The sequence below is a fragment of the Peromyscus eremicus genome, chromosome 2 (assembly GCF_949786415.1).
Source record: "Peromyscus eremicus chromosome 2, PerEre_H2_v1, whole genome shotgun sequence".
NCBI classification, from domain to species: Eukaryota; Metazoa; Chordata; class Mammalia; order Rodentia; family Cricetidae; genus Peromyscus; species Peromyscus eremicus.
Window position 1 is genome coordinate 113,296,680 of NC_081417.1, and position 22,978 is coordinate 113,319,657.

Below are 22,978 nucleotides of genomic sequence, written 5' to 3' on the forward strand. Positions count from 1 at the left end.
GAAACATACTGCTCTTCCAGAACATTCTTCATTCATGCCCACCCTTGCACATGTTCACCCAGGTGTGGAAATTGATCTGAACATTTGTACATTCTGATGGAAGAGGAAAATTTTCTTCTCTGAAAGAGACAGTGTGAAGAAAAATTAAATTTAATTTGGCATGGTGAACATTACCACTTAAGACTCAGGTGTGAGTATTCCACCCCATTCAGGATAGATAAAGGGCTCTTTGCAACTCATCGGGAAAGCTTGGCATCTTCAGCACCTTCCCTCAGCATCCATAGCAGCTCTCACAAGTGTTTCTAGACTCCTTGCCATCTCCACCTGGCCCCGACTCCTCTTGGACTCAAGTACGCACACACACAGGGGCAGCTGTGCTGCGGGGCCGGAGGGCTGTCTTGTCTGTCCAACTTTGCGCTCTCCACTCCTTGCCTCCCAGCTTCTACTGCCCAGACTGTGAGTGTGTGTGGGGGGGTGCCTTTCGTGGAGTACCCAAGAGGTACCTTCTCTATGTTGGTCTGAACAGTTCATCGCATCCTGCTTCCTGGACCTTCTCCGGTTCCACCAAACCGATGATGGTCTCGTCTTTCTCCAGAGTCTTACTCATCTATTATCCAGAGCACTGCCCTCTCTTAACCTGTCTTCTGCTCTCTCTCCATTGCCCTCCCCCTGGTGGTGGCTCCAAACGCTAAGTGGAAAAAAACCACCAGTATTTGTGTGTGTGTGTGTGTGTGTGTGTGTGTGTGTGTGTGTGTGTGTGTGTTTAGTCCTTGTTTTAAAAATTTCCAATCCATCAAAGGACACTGATTTTGTAAAATAAAATCTCAATCAGACATTTACATGTATTAGTTTGTCTCCTCTAACGCAATACCTGAGGAAGGCTAATTAAATAAAGAAAAGAAATTCATGTATCTCGGGGCTCTGGAGGTCCAGGGCACTGTTCCTGGCATCAGTAAGGACCTTGTGCAGATGACATCGCCATAATGGGGACATGTACAGGAATGAAGGGTCATACACAGCACAAGAAGCCAGTGAAGCTGAGGAGTAACCTCACGAGTGCTTTATTATAGCTTATTATTATATATAATACATTATTATTATAGTTTATTATAGTTATCATATAAATTAACTGGGGGCTCTCATGAATGCCAACGGCCTTCCCCCTTCTAAGACCTTCTGCAGTGACCTAAGAGCTTCCCACCACCCCTAGTTCTTAGGGGTCCAGCACATGAACCCCTGGGGAAGCCACATTCAAACCAGAGCGACATGCAAGCTGCAAGCCTGTGTTATTACTAGATTCAAGTTGCCACAAGGATTTCCAAGTTCTTCCTCAATTTCTGTCCTTTACTTATATTCATCCAATAACAATCCGCAGACCGTATAAGTCTCTAGACTAAACTTGGAAGCGGTTCTCAACCTGTAGGTCATGACCCCTTTGTTGAACCTCTATCTCCAAAAATATTTACAGTTCATAACAGTAGCAAAATTACAGTTATGAAGTAGCAATGAAAATAATTTTATGGTTGGGAGTCATCACAACATGAGGAACTGTATTAAAGGGTTGCCACATTAGGAAGGCTGAGAACTACTGGTCTAGCCCCTGAGAAGATTCTACATATGTTCAACCCTGTACACAGTTTGTAGAGGCCCCTGGAATCTACTTGACCAGTGCTCTCCCAGCTACCTGAGAGGAGGCACAGAGGAGTAGTCTTCATTGAGGAGCCCTTAGAATAACTTAGCTAATAGTGCCCACAGGGAGATTTTGCTGTAGACCCAAATTCTGCCCAAGCAGCTTCATGACCTTGGGCATGTGACCTCAATGCAGATTTGATATCTGCAGCCAGGCTAAACTTCTTTTTTTTTTTTTTTTTTTTTTTTTTGGTTTTTCGAGACAGGGTTTCTCTGTGTAGCTTTGCGCCTTTTCCTAGAACTCACTTGGTAGCCCAGGCTGGCCTCGAACTCACAGAGATCCGCCTGGCTCTGCCTCCCGAGTGCTGGGATTAAAGGCGTGTGCCACCACCGCCCGGCTTCAGGCTAAACTTCTTTAATTCATTAGTTTTAACACAAGGTCTGACTTGGAACTCACAACAATCCTCCTGCCTCCGCCTCTCAAGTACTGGGATTACAGCAATGAGTCATCACATTCAGCTTAAGGTCCATACATACTTTTGTGCCAGGTACTTCTTTGATAGTCTGGGCAGAACTATGGACCTCTTCTCAGAATGTTTTAATGTGCACTATTAAAAATGCTGAAAACAGAAACCAGGGGTTTTCAAAAGAAGTCAGTTATATTCAATGACCAAAATATGTGGCCCTGCTGAGTGGTGGTGGCGCACGCCTTTAATCCCAACACTTGGGAAGCAAAGGCAGGCAGATCTCTGTGAGTTTGGGGCCAGCCTGGGCTACAGAGCTTGTTCCAGGACAGGCACCAAAACTACAGAGAAACCCTGTCTTGAAAAACAAAACAAACAAACAAACAAAACCGTGGCTCAGGGTATTTGATGCCCTCTTCTGGCCTCCGGGGCACACAAACATGATGCACAGACATACATGCAGGCAAAACACCAGTACACATAAAACAAAATAAACTTTAAAAAGACATACAATTACAGAAACTTAACCAAAAGAGGCATTTTTAAAAGATCTGTGACTCTAAATTTTTTAATAACACATTAATGTGATACTATCTTGTAGTGGGCAAAATGTCTACTATAAACCGTGAAGACCTCCTAAACATAAACTGTATTTCAAGTTGTCTACAATGCAACATGATTTGAAAATGCTGTGATTTCTACAGCAACTGTCTCAGATACTGCTAAATATGACTGTGATTAGTGTTGCCTAGGTTACGACTGCTCAGTTTCACTTAGAAAATAAAGATGTCTGGGCTGGAGAGATGGCTCAGTGTTAAAGGCTAGGTTCACAACCAAAAGTATAAGAAAGTGAAGATGTCCAAAGTGCCTTCTAATTCATTCATTTGTTCTTCAATCATTCATTCATTTATTTATTGAGAACCTACCATCTCCCTGGCATTACTTCAGTATAGGCAGCTTTGTCCTTCATTAAATTTTCATTCTTGCTTTGAGTCTGATGACAAATTGATTCTCACCATTGGCAATAGTCGTTTTCAATAAAATCACCACAAGCACTGAAGTAAAACGCTGCAGGCTGCTCCTGGGGAAACCCAGGTGAGTTTCCTGTCACAGGGCTTTTAGCAACTGATAAACACACAACACTGTATTTTGTGCTTTTCAGATTAAAGACACCTCACTCAGTGTACCTTGTTTTATCAGCAGTGAACTAGGAGTCTGAACAAAGCTTGCCTGACACGTGCATGCTCTCGGGAAGGTACTCATGACCTCCTTGCATCTCCGAACAGTGCTTCAGCACAACCCTTGGGACTGTCTCATAGTGAAATCGGTGACAAAAAACACAAAAGGCAAAAACCACTGTTCTACACACATCACAAAAAGGCACACCTCCCCAGAGGGGCTCACCTCCACAGAAGGGCGCACCTCCCCAGAGGGGCTCACCTCCACAGAAGGGCGCACCTCCACAGAAGGTCACACCTCCACAGAGGGGCTCACCTCCACAGAAGGGCGCACCTCCACAGAAGGGCGCACCTCCACAGAAGGGCACACCTCCACAGAGGGGCGCACCTCCACAGAAGGGCACACTTCCACAGAAGGGCACACCTCCACAGAAGGGCGCTACATCCGAAAGCTGAGATCCGGCTTGACCTCGGTTGAGAAGGCACAAGTGACTCTCACTTGTTGCCACTCTCTGGCTGTGCACATGGAGCTCAATGAAAACACCGCCATCATTTGTTTGCAGACTGTAAATACACTTTAGAAAGTAGGTAAATTCAGAAACAGAGCCCATGAATAATGTGGCTGAGTAAGGCTTTCCAGTATCGTAGGCTGTGGTCAGCGGGGTGCAGAAAAACACAGCAGAGTGCCAAAGGTGGAGATCCACGAGAGATGTACTCTGAAGGACAAGGCACACAGGGTCCGTTTAGAAATCAGAGACTGGTGGAGAAGAGAGAGGAGCAGAGTCTTCTGGTGGAAGTGGCTGTGCACCTGGGGTAGTGGTTGCAGAGACAGAGAAGAGTCCTAGTAAGCACCAGGTTTGCCCCATTGACCCCGAAGCTTCAGAAGTGAGCACACTGGCCTGTTCTACCCAGAGCTGCCCTTCACAGGTCCTAGGGGCTTTCATTAAACTGGCTGGTCCCAGGGCAAAAAAAGAACTGCTCTCACCTGGGAATGGTCTTCAGTGACCCCAAAGGTGGGTAAGACCTTCTGGCAATTGTGAAATATTTCCCTTCTTCCACAGGATTTCCATCTCCTGGATTGTTCCAAAAATACTACCCAGAATCGGGATAACTGCATTTGTTAACTTAGACACCCCTTAAACACCTCCCCCCCAGCCCCCCCCTTCCCGTGATTGACAGTCAAGCTGGAACAATACAGAAAAGGAAGTTACCCTGGAGGTCCCTTCCTCCTCTGACCACGGAACCTGCAAACCACAGATGATGGCCATTGGCTGGAACTTTGGGGCTCTACCCCAAAGCAAGTGACCAAGGTAAGGCTTTACATGGGGGGGGGGGGGCAATGTGGATTCAGGGAGGGAATACAGTTCTCTTATAACAGTGCTTGGAGGAAAAGAAACTAATACAGGGTGAAGGAAGCCAGGGATGGGGCAGGGATGATAACCCTGAGCCTCCTGTGTGAAGGGGCCAAGTGTAAGGACTTCACCCAAGCCCAAGTCCTAAGCTGTTCCGACCTTCTTCTAAAAGATGCCCTTGATGATGATGGCTGCACGGCTGTAAGACCCAAGAAGCTGGTGGTCGAGGGAAAAAAGCCTGCCTCCTCAGACTCCTTCCTAGGTCCCATGGGAGTGGCTTCATTCTGTAAATGACTGTAACTTGGTGTTTGCAGCGTGACCAGAGCAAAGAGGGCGGTCCACAAGGAATTGGGAGCAATGCACAAGATCTACTGCACACACTGGTAGGAGACAAGGAACCAGACCTGTGAGCTGGAAAACCTGCCCTCTAAGAGAGGAAGTAGATGCCCAATGTCTGGATGTCAGGGTTCTCATCCCTTCAGCCAGCAAGTGGCTCCTTTCGTGAGCATTTTGAAAGCAGAACCGTTCCCTCATTACCCTGAAGGCCAGAAGCCCAGAGCCTAGCATGCAAAGGGACCCTCATGACTATTTGGAGAAAGGAGTAAAGTACAAGGGACGGGGAAATGACCGTCAGAAATACCAAACGACAGCATTTTAGAGTGTCCAACACCTTTAAGAACCATGCAAGGCAGCCTCCTTGTTTGTAGCTAGAACACTGTAAAACTTTCAGTTAATTAGTCAATCCGTGTATCTGGTGGACAGCAGTCACGTGTCTCAGCAGCTAGGCCCTGTGCGATGCTGAAATGAGTGAATGGTACTCCTCACTCTCAGCAGCTTCAGCTACGGGATGTGGTGTAGCACACACCGCAGGAGCATGATGAGCTGACCACAGGAAAAAAGCGGTTAATTCCGCTCAGGCCTGGGGCTGATCAGGCCTGGAGTGGGGAGGGCACCTGTGCTGGCACTGGGGGCCTGTGGGTGCTCAGAGGTGAGGAAGGGGAAAGTCACTGAGGAGCACGGAAGGCTTTCTGGAGAGCGGCAGGTGACCAATGAGACTTCAGAGATGGGAGACAGCGATGGCAGAATGATGGGGGGTGGGCAGCGGATCTGGAGGGGCTGGAAGGCAAGGGCTGAGAGCTTCTGAGAAAGAAAATGGAACAACCAGGACTACCCTCCAGACAGATCATGTCACCACGGAGGAGGTGGGAGAGAAACAATGGGGAAGGGAAGCAGCCCAGTGTGAGGCCCAGGCAGGTAGTGCGAGCCTGAGCAGGGCCAGAGAGTGGGATGGAGAACAGGCGAGGAGCTTAGAGACATGCTTATATTGGTACAGCAATGCCTGAGAGGTGCATCACCCCGCATTCCCGTCTACCCTTCCTCCGGCATAGGGCTGTGGGTGAGGAACGGAAGGACGCGTTTGAAGTTCATCTGAAGTTTCAAGCCCGGATGATTAAATAGATGTTGACATTACGCACTGAGAGCGTCAACAGGAAGTCAAGGGCTTTTTGTTTATTTTTTTGTGGATTGAGTTCTGAGCATTCTCAAAGGACAGTGGGAAGAGGCCAGGGGCCTGGAGCCCAGAAGAGTGGGCTGGGAATCTTCAGGGTGTAGGAGACTGAGGAAGCCATGAAGGCGGACAATCAACCTTCAGCTAATTGGGGATGGGAGGGTGACTCATACCAAGTCACCAGAAACCAGCAAGTAGGCAACAAGATGTCCAAACGGCCAGGAGTGTGTCTGAAATAGTCAAGGGCAGGAAGGAAAGAGGAGTGACAGCTGAAAATGCTAAGTAACAAATCAACCACAAAAGCATTCCTCCTGGAGGGAGGGGTGTAAAGAGAAGAGAGGGCCAGAGGCAGGAACAGAGGAAGGACAGGGCAGGGCTGGAAGAGGGCAGGGTGTGCTATATGTCATATGTAATGTCACAGCCAGGATACTCAGCCAGGGGACAGTCTCCCCAAGGTGCTTAGGGCCAGAGAAAGAGCCCCACTGATCTGAAACCAGTTTTGACTGCTTCTGGAAGGAGGAACCCCAATGGTAGGCTGGACGGTGATACCCACCAACCGCCGTTTTGCCCCTTTGGATATCTCTACACCAATAGCTCCCCAACCCCAATGGTTTAAATAAACTATTTGGTTTTGGCACACCAATAGGTATGTCCTGCCCAGCAGGGAGTCAAAGGAATCTCAAGCCTAAACTCGGACTCTTGGCTTGCCTTTATGGTATAAAGTCAGGCCCAGCCTCCAGCTGAGGGATCAGGGCTTGGTCTATGCTTCTGGGGATCCTGTCTCTGGAGAAACTGAAGAAGAGAAAGAACCGTTCAGAGAGCGGGGGACGAAGGAGAGTCAGGTGGCCTGGGCACAAAGGCAAGGCAGCGTCCAGCAGCTCGGAGTGTGCCCCCATCAGACTGGTGAGCTGCATCCGGAAGAAATCGTCCTCCTTGCTCATGTGGCTCAGGGAGGCCATCTGCAGGAACAATCCAAAACCTCAACTGATACAACCAACATGGCTTCTCTGGAGTGCTCAGGAGGATTAAAGAGATCAGTCACTAACCGACACCATCCCCTTATTCAAGTAGGGCATCAGAGTCTGTCTAATCATCATACACCCCCATGAGCTAAGTCCTACTATTGCCTGCATCTCACAGTGTAAGAAATAAGACACTGGGAAGGCCCAGGAGAAGTCCCTTACCTTGTCCAACGTCATGCGGTAAGGTGGTAACTAGCCAGCAATGAAACTGCTTCCTAACTCCAACTTCAGTCTCCAGGATGAAGTTCCAAGCCCAGGCCACTCACCTGTGACCAGACGAACTAGGCTAGGAACTGACTGCTGCAGCAACTGAAGCCACATTGCAATGGTACCACGCAAAGTTCATTCCTCACCCACAGTACAAGTCTAGCTCAGGCAGCAAGTCTGGCCCCTGAGGTGGCAGGGTGGAGGGCCACCCGGTGAGGTGGGGTGGGAGGGGAGGCTGAGAAGGAATTGCACTGTCTGACACAGTGCACACCAGTCTTTTCATTTGCCAGGCTATGGCACTGGGGAAGCGAAACTTAACCTTTTATCTGAAGGGTGCAAATGAAACATTGCTTACCACCCCAATGACTGTCCACAGATGCTCACTAAGTGCTGGCTGAGTACAATAACCAGTGACCAGATGGAGTGAACTGGGTCTCGCCCAGCTCTGTTTACAAGCTTTTTGCGAGTTGCAAGCATAAGCACTACTCATCGGCCCGAAGCCCCGCGAGCCCTGAGTTGCTCATTCTGCATGTCCGGCTTTTCTTTGTGAGTTCTGCCTGTTGCCAAGAGACCACAAAGGGTTCTAGTTACAGGATCCAAGGCATTCCTGCAAAATGTAGTGACTGTTTTCCAACCACAGCCATCTACCTACCCCAGGCCACCCTTTTATGGTGGCTCCTCATTTTTAGCCTTCTCGTGGGCTTTCTAGCTTAGTTCCTCCATAAGGTTGTGTGAGGCACACACAGAAATATGGCAAACCTGTATGATGGGAAATTCTCTAAACCATTTGTAAGTGTACATTTCAGTGCTACCAACTATACCCCCAGGATATTCATGGTCACAGATACCTACTTCCCAAACATGTCACACCTGAATCAAAACTGTGCCCGTTGCAGTTCAATTCTCACATGTTTTATGTACATATTTTTATCTTCACATCAAAGGGTTAAGCACTTAGCCCACAACTGCATAGATCTGAGGGACTTGGGCAGGTGCCCCGGCCAGCGGGGTCTTCAACGGGGACCTGAAGGGAGGGCCGGCGAATGAGAGGGACAAGAGACACAAAGAATGAGAGCAAGACAGGATGTCTGATCAAGCTCCAAAATTTTATTTTCCTCTTAAGGCATATATAGGTGGGGGCAAAGGGTGGTACAAGCAGGGAGGGGACTTTAATCACGGGTTGTTCAGCCAGCAGGGAATGTTGCGCTGGGGGTTATCTATCTACTCTTGCCTAACTGCCTAATTGCCTAACTGCAGCTTGGTCACCTGATTTCTGAGAAGAGGTTCTGGTGCTATGGAGACTTAAGCAAGGACTAAGTCTAGAAAAAGAGGAGAGAAGCTCAAATATGGCAGCATGTGTGTCAAGGGTCACACTTAGGCTTATGGGAGGACTGGAGAAATGGCTCAGTGCTTCAGAACACGTACTGCTTTTACAGAGGACCCAAGAATTGGAGTTGAGCAGCTCACAAACCCCTGTGAGATCAGCCCCAGGGACCCATTGTCTCTGGCCTCCATGGGCACCTGCATTCATGTGCACATACCTCCTCCCCTCCATATACATACAGTTAAAAGTAAAATAAATCTGAAAAAAAAAGAAAAGGAATGTGTGACAGGCAGGTTTTGTGACTTTGGAACCCATGCCTCTCTTGCTGTGTGGATCCTTTGTATACAACACACCACTGGAATAAATAGAGAAGAGAAGCCGCACGATCATCTTGATGGACACAGAAATGGCATTAGATAAAATTCAACATCTTCTCATCACTAAAATGTGAACAAATTAGATACAGGAAGAAAACACTTCTCCGGTGCAGTGATCCATGCTTGTGATCCCAACACTGGGGATGCCGAGGCAGGAGGATGCTGAGGTTGAGGCCAGGTTGGTCTACATAGCAAGTTTCAGGCCAACCTGAGCTGCCTAGTGACATCCTATCTCACAAACAAACAAACAAGACAGGATAGACCTGACATAATGGAAGCCACGTGTGCCAAGCCAACAGCTAACACACTGAACCAGGAAGGGCTGAAGTCCCGCTAAGGCCTGGAAAGGGCAAAGATTCTCAGTTCCACCTCTCTTATTAAACAGTGTTCTACAAGTCCCAGCCAGGGCAAGCAGGTAAAAGAAAGAAAGGAGATCGAATCTGGAAAAGGGAAAGTTGCCTCTCTGCAGATTTCATGCTGTAGGGGTCCCCTGCAAACCCTGTGGCCAGCAGAGTAATGATGCATATGAGGCAAGACAGAAATCCCACTCAACACGACTTAGTCAGTATCGGCTCAAACCCCCAGAGTCTGACACCAGGCAGTTTATTTTAGACATATTTAAGTACACTCCAACTTTAGAAAGAAGTTTCCCGGTGACAATTATCACAATAAAGCTTAAGGTGTGACTACATGGAAGCTCTTCTGCAGAGTACATGTGACCTCCTCTGTGAGAATGGGTTCTGTAGCATAAGGGCCTAGGGGAGGATCTGGTGTGCTCTAGGTCATCATAGAGGTCACCAAGCTATAAAGTTCATGTGACATCTCCCCTAGAGATGGGTTCTAGTGACTGAGAAACAGTGCTCAAGATGAAGGTCTGGAGAGGAAGAGGCTGGGATAAACAGTAGTCTGGGGTATGATCAGGTATGGCCCAGCCTTACAGGTAGTGCAGATCACCAGACTATTAAGTACATCTCCTCCCAACTTTCCAGAAGTGAAACAGGTATGCATCTCCTCCATTGAGGACATAGCCTTGCATGTTTAACGTTCCTGGTTTCTCTAGTGCAGTGGTTCTCAGCCGTGGGTTGCAGATATCCTGCATATCAGGTGTTTACATTATGATTCATAACAGTACCAAAATTACAGTTATGAAATAGCAACACATTAAATTTATAGTTGGGAAATGGTATTAAAGGGTCTGAGTACTAAGAAGGTTGAGAACTACTGCTCTAGTACTTACCTGTGAGAACAGGACCTCATGCCCTCTACAACATGATCTCACATAAAGAAGAACCCGGAGACTCCATTAAAGCACTATTATTAGAACCAAGTCAGCAAAGCTTTGAAATACAAAATCGACTCACAAAAATCATCACAGCCGTCAAATGCCGATAGTGTATCACCTGAAACCAAAGTCAAAAAAAGCAGTGGCAGCTACAATAAGCACCAAATACCTGGGGATGATGAAAGAGGTCAGCGTTTCTGTAGTGAAAACCGAATTGAAAATAATACATCACACACAATGGAAAGACAGGTTAGAATAATCAACACTGTTAGAATGTTATTATAACTGGAGCAATCTGCAGATCCAGTGTGTTCCCTATCAAAATACTAATGGTGTCATTTCACACACACCCTAAAATATGTATGAAACTTCAAAGACAGAAACAAAGACACATTTAAAAAAAAACTTCAAATCTGGAGTTATTGAAAGGACGAACCTCAATTGAGAAATTGCCTCTGTTACATCTAGCTGTAGGCAAGGCTGTAAAGCAGAGGTTCTCAGCCTTCCTAATGCTAAGACCCTTTAATACAGGTCCTCATGTTGTGGTGACCCCCAACCATAAAATTATTCTCATTGCTACCTCATAACTGTCATTTTGCTACCCTTACCAATAGTAATGTAAATATCTGTGTTTTCTGATGGTCTTAGGTGATGTCTGTGAAAGGGTCGAGACCCACGAGTTGAGAACTGCTGCTGTAGGGCAATTTCTTAATTAGAGATTGACGTGGGAGGATCCAGCCCATTGTGAGAGGCGCCACCCCTAGGTTCGTGGTCCTGGATCCTGTTATAAGAAAGCTGGTGACCAGGTCATGAGGAGCAAGCCAATAAGCAGCATTCCTCCATAGCCCCTGTTTCAGTTTCTGCCTCTAATTCCTGCTCTGGGTTCTTTCCTTGAGCTCCCCAGTGGACTGTGATTCAGGATATATAAGCCAAATTACACCCTTTCTTCCCCAAATTGCTTTTGGTCATAGTGTTTCATCACAACAGCAGTAACTCTAAGACGTCAGTGCTGGAGAGATGGCTCAGCAGTTAAGAACCGAGTTCAGTTCCTAACACCCACATCAGGCAGCCTGTAACTCCAGTTCCAGGAGATCTGACACCCTCTCCTGGTCTCTGTGAACGTGCATGAGCGCGCGCGCGCGCGCGCACACACACACACACACACACACTCACACACGGCATAAATTCACAATGACATACATAAATGAATTTTTAAAACAATATAAATTAATGAACTCTAATAGCCACCCCTGATTCCTAAACTGTTGGTATTTGAGAATTTTCTGCCATGTGCCCCAAAATCAGGTCCTTTCTTTCTCACACAGGGGGTGAGAAGGCTGAGTAACCATTAGGCTCCCACCGACTGGCATAATCATTGAAAATGCAGTTCCAGTATGTTTCAGTGTCAAAATCGCAATCTCTTGGATCTCCGCCTTCTTATTTGTCCTTCTCCACAAAATCTTTTCAATCCTTGAGATTTATTGAGACTTAATGCATGAATGACAGAGACCTACACTTTAGTTTTAAAGCAATGGTAAGAAAAACGTGTAAAGATGACAGAGCCCCACCCCCACCCCTGGGATTTAGTTTAGTGTTGATTAAAACCAAGGATATTTTCACAAGAGCCTTGGAAACATTGCACTCCCACTGAGCACTCTCAAGAAGTCCTCCAGAGGTCTGTGCACAGGGGCCACCAGAGGCCACACAAGACCCCCATTCGCTTGCTCCAGCTCCCAGTGGCTGATGACTGCTCAGGAAGCAGCCTGGAGAGCAGTTGCCCATGATGTCACCACCAAGGGTCCCGAGACAGGCTGTGCCACCGGCCACGGGGAGGAAGCTGCTGCTTCCTGCAGCCTCTGCCTGCTGCTTGACTGGAGGGGACATGTGACAGCCAGCTGGAAACCTGGCTGTCTGCACTGTCTCTAGCATCAGGTAGGGCTGGGCCAGGTAACTGGGAAGGTCACAGGCCCCAGATCCAGCATCCCACTTCCTGTGATAACAGAAACTGGTCCAGGCCCATCAAGGAGGCCACCGGTGCATCAGCAGCCCTGATAGCTCAATTTAACACAACCAAGAACTATCCCTTTTACAAACACTAAGCAATGGCTCTGTGGAAACTACCCACAGCAGTTCACATCACCAACCAGAGCTTCACCCTAAACATCAGCAAGGGGCCCTGTCACAAGTTTCCCCTGAGACCCAGGGCTGGGTACCTGGTTCATATTTTTATACATTGCATCTAGAATGTACACACTCTATAGATTCTGCCCAAACAAAAAACCTATGAACTAAGGTTTCCAGAAAAAAAGCCATACTTGTGTTAAAGATTCTACACGCTGATGGACTGGTCATCAACAAACACAACTTTGTATTTGTGAGAGTTACAATGTTGCAGACCGGGGCTAGTTAGCTTGTGCTGTCTAGGTAATAGCCATCCACTGTCCATTTCTGTGTCTGACCTGACATCCTGTGACTACCAAGCAAATCCTTTTTGAATGAATGAACTTAGTAGACCACTAACTTTCACTGACCAAAAAGCTAAGAGTGTCATCAGATAGATAGCATCTAAATAAAAGATAAATCTCCGGAGCAGAGATTTCCCTGATTTGTCGCAACTTGATTAATTAGGGTTTTTATTCCTGTGAAGAGACACCATGACCATGGCAACTCTTATAAAAGAAAACGTTAATTAGGGCTGGCTTACAGTTCAAAGGTTTGGTCTATTATCATCATGGTGGGCGTGGTGGTGGAGGAACCGAGAGCTCCTCATCTGGATTTGCAGGCAGCAAGAAGAGACAGTGAGCCACTAGGCCTGGTTTGAGCTTCTGAGACCTCAAAGCCCACCCCCTAGTGACACACTTCCTCCAACAAAGTCACACCCACTCCAACAAGGCCACACCTCCTAATAGTGCCACTCCTCATGGACATATGGGGGCCATTTTTATTAAACTACCATACCTGAATCCCCAATGTTTCCAGTGATACATTTGAAAGGTGTCTCAGGTCAGGTGTGGTGGAGTGTATCTTTAATCCCAGCACTCAGGTAGATCTCTGTTAGTTCAAGGCCAGTCTGGTCTACGTAGTGAGATCCAGGACAGCCAGGGCTACATAGAGAAAGCCTGTCTTATAAAATAAAAAAAAAAAAGAGAGAGAAAGAAATGTGCCTTGGATTATGATTTTCTTTCATTCTATGACTATAAAAACTTCGTGAGACTTTCTACAGTGAAACAGGTTATTTGAGGCTGTAAGGATTATGTCCTTAATTACGTCACCAGCCTGCAACAGTACCCCAGCCTAAAAAGAAGGTGTGCCCTCTCTGTGTTCTCTTTTTCCACACTCTCTCCTTCCATATTCTCCCCCCTCTGCGTGCGCTCTCTCTCTCTCTCTCTCTCTCTTTCTCTCTCTCTCTCTCTCTCTCTCTCTCTCTCTCTCTCTCCCTCCCTCCCTCCCTCCCTCCCTTTCTCTCCCAATAAAGCTCTAGAAAGGTAACCATGGCTCATGACTCTTCCATCACCAATACATCCAGCACTCACCTCTGTCGGCAGCCAGCCACAAGCGCAGCCGCTTAACCAACAGAGGCAGCCTGAGATTATGTCCCAGGGCCATGATCACACATCCATATATGCCTCAAGAATAAGCTATCTCGTGTTCTCTTTGAGCTGTGTTTTATTGCTGCAGAGCACACTATTCAAAGGTTCATCCAAATGGTAAGCAGGCCAGCTCTCACTCTCTGGGCCATCTGCTGTGTCTGCTTTTCCAGTGGTCTGTCACAGAAAGGATAGGTGGCCATGACTGGCAGGCATCTCAAAGTTTTTACTTCGGGGTCATCTAATCCCATTTTCCTTTAGCAAACACAGAGTAGGCATTTCCAGATAGACTGACTCCAGGAACCTGGTGTAGGCTTCAGTTAGACTAAGGATATTGTAGAAATGCAGCAGCCAGAGAGACAAGAACCAAGGTAGCCAGCTGCTTGTGTCCACAAGAATTTCCCATGAACTTTTCCCCAAACATTTATCTCACATTATGCTGGGACTACTGGATGTGTCATAGTAGCTAGGCAGGAACATAAAACTACTTTAGAACACAGACCAATAGTTACTGACTGTGAGATGTAGACAAAGGTCAGGAGAGTGTCTGTGAGATTTCCACCGACCAACACTGGGGTGCTGTTAGGATTCTGTGAGAGACAAGCAAGGCTTAGCATTACCCATGGCTCATAACAGGTCCTGGGAAGGTCTGGTTACCACCACAGTGTTGCCTTTTCAGGACTCTGGAGCCAGCCAGGGTTTCCAGGGACCTAGTCCCTCATTCATAGTGTGGCTCCAGACACAGAGTGGATCTTACTATCCCACTAGAAGGGAGTTGAATGCAGTAGGGCTCCGCTGTGCTTGCTTTTGTTCGACTTTCCAAGGGCTTAGAAGAACAGTGCCTTGTAAGAGGGCTTGAGGCACTTCCTATGAATCCATCCATGTAACAGTTATTTCAGGAGCAATGCTCATCATTCTAGAATCCAGTGGGTACACTGTGTTAATAAAATGCTTCTAGGAATAATCAGTGAGGGGGAAAAGAATTAAAATGCATAAAGAACATGGGATCCTACTGGGTGGTGGAATCGTAAAAGAAAAGACAGTGAAGATTTCCAAACCTGTTTGCCTCTGCCTCCTGAGGACTGGGATTAAAGGCCTGCACCACCTCCACTGGCCAAGATTTCCAAACTTAACTGAGATGAATGAGGTTTTGCTTTGGTGACTCACAGTCCAGGCCATAAAGAATTCTGGTCATTTTAATCCTCATGACCTTAAGATAGAGTTAGGAAAGTGAATCTGAGTCTCTGGCATCAGTTTGGAAATACTGAGTCTCAGGAGGCCGAAACTGTGACTTTGAACTTGAATTTGTGCTGTAGAGGGGCTCAAAAACAGCTTGACCACACAGCTGCCATGACAGGCTTAGGGGCCCAGACACAGCTTCTGTGACAGGCTTGCTGGCCGGCAACACTCAGACCCAGGAAAAGCCATAAGCTGACCCCACCCAGGGAGGGCCTACATCTAAGGGGAAATACCTGACATTCCAAACATTCCAACCATTAGGTAAGGTGGCCAGATGTCCCTGAGTCTAGCACACACCTATTTTTGTTTTTACAGATACTCCTAGACACGTGTCAGCCAATCAGGGTCCTGAACCCTGGAAATCCCCTCACCCCAACCTCTGCTATGATAAAATCTCTACCCTGCCTGAGCTCAGGGCTCTCTGCTCTCACCACTGTGTTGGACAGACAGAGAGACCAAGCTCAGAGCTTGAAAAATAAAAGCTCTTCACTTTTACATACAGGATCGGAATCTGTGGTGGTCTTTTGGGGGTCCCTGTGATCTGGGCATAACAGTACCAGTCACAGCCTGAGACCTTCAACAGCCTCAAATGGTACATTGGCTCCCTGAAGTTAAGGAAATGATTTTACTACTTAACAAAGTTAATAATGATAAAGTACAGAGATGATAACTAAATTAAACTCACGGATTAATGTTCTTTGTGATATTTGGGACCAAGTGTTCAATTAATCATGACAAAACATATATACTTGTTATTTAAAATGCTTGATTTTAATTCCTTGGTGTTTGGGTCTGAAAAGATGGCTCACTCATTGGTTAAGAGCGCTTGTCAGGAGACCTAGTTTCCTAGCAATCTGCACTTGGGTCCTCATGAATCCACAGCAAGTACCAGCTAAGCCGTCTTCCAGCTCTGACCTTCATTTCTGGTAGATAGTTTTGCTGGATATAGAATTGTTAAGAATAGTTTTGCTGGAAATTAAATTCTTCACTGACAATTTTTTTGTTTGCCTCATAAATACATCATTCACTGCTTTCTGACCTTGGACTCAATGATACAAATAGATGAAAGCAAAGTGATAGAAAAAATGGGGCTGGAATGTCCTGATGGTCGGCTGTAGAGAACTCACCTAGTATACCCAAGGCCTCAGATTCAATGTCCAGTAGCAAAGGAATGGAAACATGTGTGCTAAACAAATAATGAGAGGTAACTGTACTGTGCCAGATAAAATCAGCTTTAGATAAGGCATCATAATTAGAAACAAATAGTAGTATTTTTTATTGATAGAAGGAATACTGGGAAGACATAATAATTATGCATAGATTTATCTACTCACACCCCTAAATTCCTATCTGGCAAGAGTTCTCTGCTTCTATAAATTGTGCCTTTGGGAGACTAGAGAGGTGGCTCAGTGGCTAAAGAATGCTTGCTGTTCTTCCAAGGACCCAAGTTCAATTCCAAGTGCCCATATGACAAGTCACAACTGTCTGTAACTCCAGTTCTGGCCTATCTGATGGCCCCTGAAGACACCAGGTATGCATGTGGTACACATACATGCATGCAGGCAAAACACTTATACACATAAAATAAAAACAAATGTATTTTTAAAAAAACTAATAAAAATTAAACCTTTGTAATTTGGGAGTGCATTAAGAAAAAAAATGACAATTTTAAAATTATAGTTGCAGATTCAAAGATTCCTCTCTCTGTATTTGAGTGAGATGGGAGACTTGTGTAACACTACCAATGAACTTGAGTGAACATGTGTGGTAGACCCCAACTAGTGATAGAAGATTGTATACTGAGTATGTGTGGGAAATTATATACTATAGGTCATAAAACAATACATTAACATTTTTATTGCATTTGTTTTTTTATGCATTCACAACATGCCACAGTACACATGTAGAGGTCAGAGGACCTCTTATGGTTCTCTCCTCCCACCACATGGTTCCAGCAATGAAACCCCATCAGACTTGGCAGCAAGTGCACTTACCCATTAAGTCATCTCTCCAGCCCACCTGACCAAAAAAAAAAAAAAAATTCATAAGAATCTAGTCAGGCAAAGAAGGCTTCTGACCACAGTTAAACATTGTAAGAAATCAACATTAGAAATCTGGAAAGCCCCTAAACCTTAGGAAATACAGCAACCAGCTCTGGTCAAAAAGATGGTGAGAGAAATGTCAATGCCTTGAACCACATGACAGCGAAGCCATCATGAGCCAAAATGCTGGGTCCATGCTGCTGCCTGGAGTCTGGGAAGAAGGTTTCACCGGGATGTTGACTGCAAAGGAAAAACATCACTCAAAGCAAGTCCCATTCACAGTCTATGAAGGGAACAAAAACTGTTAAGTAGTGGTGGTGCACGCCTTTAATCCCAGCACTCAGGAGGCAGGGGCAGGTAGGTGGATCTCTGTGAGTTCAAGGCCTGCCTGGGCTACAGAGCGAGTTTCAGGACATCCAAGGCTACACAGAGAAACCCAGTCTCGGGGGTAAAAAACAAACAAACAAAAAACAACAAAAAAGGGACCAAAACTAAGCACTGGGGAGAAATTCATACAACAGGAGGCAGGAGATAATAAGGAAAATTAATGAAAGCAAAAGCTGATTCTTTGCTGGGATCAGTACAATATATAAACCTTTGTGTTGTGGGATATTTGTACACTGTGTGAAGGTGTGTTGCTATGGTTGGTGTAATAAAAAGCTGAATGGCCAATAGCTAGACAAGAGGTATAGGCAGGACTTCCAGGCAGAGAGAGGAAGTAGGAGGAAGAATCTACGAATGAGCAGGAGATGCCAGGAGACACAGGGAGGAAACAGGAGGTGCAAGAGGGGAGAGCAGTAACATTTAAGTTCTAAGAGCTAGCTAGGAATTAACCTACGCTATAGGCTGAGCTTTCATAATTAATAATCTGTCTCCGTGTCATTATTTGTGATCTGGCAGTCCAAAGGAAAGTCTGACTACACCTCTGGCTATGTTGAAAGAAAAACAACAGAAAAGACATATAGTAATAGAGGCAGAAATAAAATTAAAGACCCTATATAACTTAACAGGATTATTGAAGTGTTTTTAAACAAAAGATTTCATTGTGCACATGCATCTGGGTGTCCTCAGAGGCCAGAAAGGTGTCAGACCCCGTGGAGCTGGAGTTAAAAGTAGTTGTGACCTGCCCAGTGTGGGTGCTGCCCTCTGGAAGAGAGGCAACCAGTCTTAACTGCTGAGCTGACTCTCCAGATCAAATTAAAAATCTTCTATCATAGGCAAAACAGACAACTGGACAGGCAGTGGTGGCGCACGCCTTTAATCCCAGCACTCGAGAGGCAGACGTAGGCGGATCTCTGTGAGTTCAAGACCAGCCTGGTCTACAGAGTGAGATCCAGGATAGGCTCCAAAACTACACAGAGAAACCCTGCCTCGAAAAACCAAAACCAAACCAAACCAACCAAACAACCAACCAACCAACCAAACAAACAAACAAAAAAACAGAGGAACTGCCCAGAGTTCAAGAAAGAGGCACAAATGATGGATTCAAGAATTTAGAAAATCAAACAGTAAAGTTAATAGAAAAACCAAACAAAATATTATAAACGAGCTCAAATAGTTTAAAAATAAATGCAAATGAGCAAACAAAATTATTAAAAGAAACCTCAAATTCAATTTTAAGAACAAGAGTTCTGGTCTTGTGTTACTCATAGGAATATACAGACTCATGACAACAAATGCAGGTTATAGAGGGTGGAGAAAAGACTCGATGGAAATATCCTGATGACAGTCAAGCTGGTACACACAGATTACATCAGGTGAGGAAGCTTTAAGGGCAAAGTTGATGCTACTGAGAGGCTTGTTTGAATGTGTCCCCCCACAAATCTGGATGCTTCCCAAGTGATAGGATGGAGAGGTGGGCCTTTAAGAGGTGTTTAGGCTGGGAGCCTCCTCCTTCATGGCTCCCTGCAGCATCCAGCCAGCTTGCTCTTCTGCCTTCCACCCTGTGAGGGTGCAGCCAGCAGGGCCTTGTCAGTTCCTGTTAGCGGCGTGGTCTCGGACTGCCTCACCTCTGGGCGGTGATGAGTAAATTTCTGCTCTGTGTAAATTACTCAGTGCATAGTAGTTTTTATAAACCACAAAGCAAGCTAAGATAAGAATCGATGTAAGAACAGTCTACCAAGAAGGTGCAGTAATTACAAACCTGTATGTACTTTCAACCTTTGTCTTAGTCCCTCCATGCTACTGTGACAAAATACTTTAGACTGGGGGATTGTTATTTCTCATAGTCTGGGAGTCTGGGAAGTCCAAGATGATGGATGACACCAACAGGTTTGCTGTGTGGCCAGCGTTATTGCTTATGGGAGGTATCTTCTGGTGTTCTCAGTGGAAGAAAGGCAGATCAGAGCACCAGGTCCTGGTGGGCCAGGGAACACAGAAGGCAGAGGGTACCAGAGTGTCTCCTCTGCCTTTCTCACAGTACACTGATGCAAATGTGAGGTCAGCCTTGCTGACTCCTGATTCCCTGAAGATCCTCTCAACACCAGCATCCTGGATTTCAAGTCCCAACTTGTGTGGTTTGGAAAGACATACGTCAGTCATGGAAGAAATCCTACAGTATCTCTATATTCTGAACATACTTAAAATTTATTTTCTTCTAATAATTCTGAAACTTCACCTATTAAGTTAAGGTTTTTACATATTGAGTGCTCAGACTTTTGAATGATAAGAGGTAGTGAATGAGTTTTTTTTAATCATTAATATCATTAATTGAAAAGTCACCTACAGTATTGTAATGCCACCTAAACGGTATACTCTACAGTCAGATGTGTGCTATCCCTAAGATGTGTTTGTAGGATCTATGCTGATTCACTTTTGTGTTTGTATGTAACCCATACCAGCCTTCCTTAATGAATGAAAATTTGTTCATTGAGTAACTGATAAGGGCAAAGGTCAAGGGTATGTTTTAAGCACTTATTGTAGCTGGAGTTTTCTCCAGGCCCATCCAGGCCCGCAGCCTCTCAGACTCAAATGAACACACAGACGCTTGTATTGTTTAAACTGTTTGGCCTAATGGCTCAGGCTTCTTGCTATCTGTTCTTATATCTTAAATTAACCCATTTCTATTAATCTATAAGTTGCCACTTGGTTTGTGGCTTACTGGTACTTTTACATCTCGCTTCCTCTGTGTCTGGCTGGCAACCTCCGACTCAGCCTTCCTCTTCCCAGAATTCTCCTCTTTCTTTGTCTCACCTATACTTCCTGTCTGGCTACTGGCCAATCAGCATTTTATTTATCAATCAATCATAGCAACACATTCACAGCATACAGATATCCACAGCAACTTATTATATTTACTGAACAGTTATAAAACACATTGAGGCCTATAAAATATATTCAGGCTGACTTCAGGAGTATGTTCATTTTGAGCCCAGAAGAACTTATTTCAGAGAAAGAGATAATACTCAGAAATAATGTATGTGAAAAGCACATAGTAGCCAGGCTAATCTGAGAAAATTTGCATATAAAAATATTGGTGGTGACAGATTACATAACCCCAGGGAATAAAATTGTAATGCAAATCCATGCTGATATAAACAAATTCATTGACACATTCATGACAGAATGCCAGCCATCAAATGTAAATTGCATGGTGCAGTTATACAGTAACTATTTGACAAGCATTACATCAATACTTAATTCAAGTGAATAAATTAATTGTTGTCAATGAAGCCAGGCATGGTGGTGTACATCTATTATCCTGGCTCTTGGGAGAATTTAGTAGGAAGATGGGAGATTTGGTACCAGCCTAGGCTAAACAGTGCATTCTAGGCCAGCTTGAGTTACAACATGAGATCCTGTCTCAAAAAGCAAAGAGATAAACAACCCATAACAATAACAAAAGAATTGTCTATGGATGCTAAGATGTGTATAAAATTTTGATGTGGCCAGAAAGATGATTCAGTGGGTGAAAGTACTTGCCTTCACACCTAAAGAGCTGAGTTCAATCCCCCACAGCCCATATTGTTATTTGTGTAACTCACATGGGAGAAGGAAAGAGGTGACTCTTACAACTTGTTCTCTGATCTCCATACGAATGCTGTGATGCACTGCCCCATACATAAATAAATGTAAAAAACCAGGATCTTTCCAGTCTCAAGGCATCTCCACATAGCACACTAATCACAAAGAAAAGAACAGTAACAGTAGAGTGGAGGAGCCTGGAGAATGATAGTTTATACTGGGGATAGAGATTGGTATCCCAGCAACACGAGAGACCAGTGTACCGGACCTGTGCACAGCATCACTTCCTGGCAATTCTGCCGAAGACATAAAATTTGAATCTAATCATGAGGAGACATCAGATAAACCTGAACTGGAGGACATCTTCCGAAATAATTGGCCCATGGTCCCTAAAACATCAAGGCCCAAAGGACTAGAAAAGTATCTCAGACTGAAGGAGATTAAGGAGAAGTGATAAGTGCAATGTGTGTTTCTGGCTTAGGCCCTAAAATGGCATTCTTGCACCGCAGTGGAGGATGTCGGTGAGATAACTGACATATGGTGGATGATATCTGTCTTTAGATTAGGTCATAGTTCTCACTATCAACCTCCTGAATTTGACAGTTGCGTGGTAGTTATGTAAGAGACTGTCTTTCTTAGGGATCCCACACTGCCTGGCTGGGAGGGAAAGGGCATCCTGTCTGGAACTCACTCTCCTATACACAAAAGCGAGTGTGGCAGGGGTTAGTGTTTGGGGAATTTGAATGAAGAATTGCCATAAATTCCTGATAGAGTTCTTTAAAAAAAAAATACGTGTGGGACATATATGTGCATGCATTCATGATTGCGTGAGTGTGTGTGTGTGGGGGGGCTATGTGTATGTAGAGGTCAAAGGACAACTTTACTGGAGTCAGTTCTTTCCTTTAACCTTGTGGATCGTAGGAATCAAACTCGGGTCATCAGGCTGGGTGGCAAATGCCCTCACTCACTGAGCCATCTCTCTAGCCCATGCTGTTATGGTTCTTTTTTTAAAAATTTATTCCTATGTTTTTATTATTATTTTGTGTTTGTAAGTGTCTACATATATATCTGTATATTTATCCACATGTATATCTGTATACCATGTACATGCCTGGTGTCTGTGGAGGCCAGACGAGAGGGTCAGATCCCCTGGAATTAGAGTTACAATAGTTCTGAGCTACCATGTGGGTTCTGGGAATTGAACCTGAGTCCTCTGCAAGAGCAGCAGCCAATGCTCCTAACCACTGAGCCATCTCTCCAGCCCTGCTGGTACACAGTTCTTAAAACTGTTTGCTCAGTGCGGAATTAAAGTAAAAAGTTATCAAAAGTAGTGCATTTGCTTTACTACTAAGATACTGATTTTTAAAATGTGGATTTTAAACCAGGCGGTGGTGGCACATGCCTTTAATCCCAGTACTCGGGAGGCAGAGGCAGGCAGATCTCTGTGAGTTCCACAACAACCAGGGCTACACAGAAAAACCTTGTCTTGAAAAACCAAAAAACAAAATAAAATAAAATGTGGGTTTTTACTTATATTTAAATTTAAAATACAGTTATTGACTGTGTGTCCACGTACGTGTATGCATGCATGAGCATTCATGCCATGACGTGTGTATAGAGGTCAGAGGGTGACCTGTAGAGGTCAGAGCTCTCCTATCGTGGATTGAACACAGCTGTCAGGCTTGCTGGAACGGCACTTACCCACTGAGCCATCTCATCAGCCCTGGTTATGTGTTCTCTCTCTCTCTCTCACACACACACACACACACACACACACACACACACACACACACGCACACCCCACA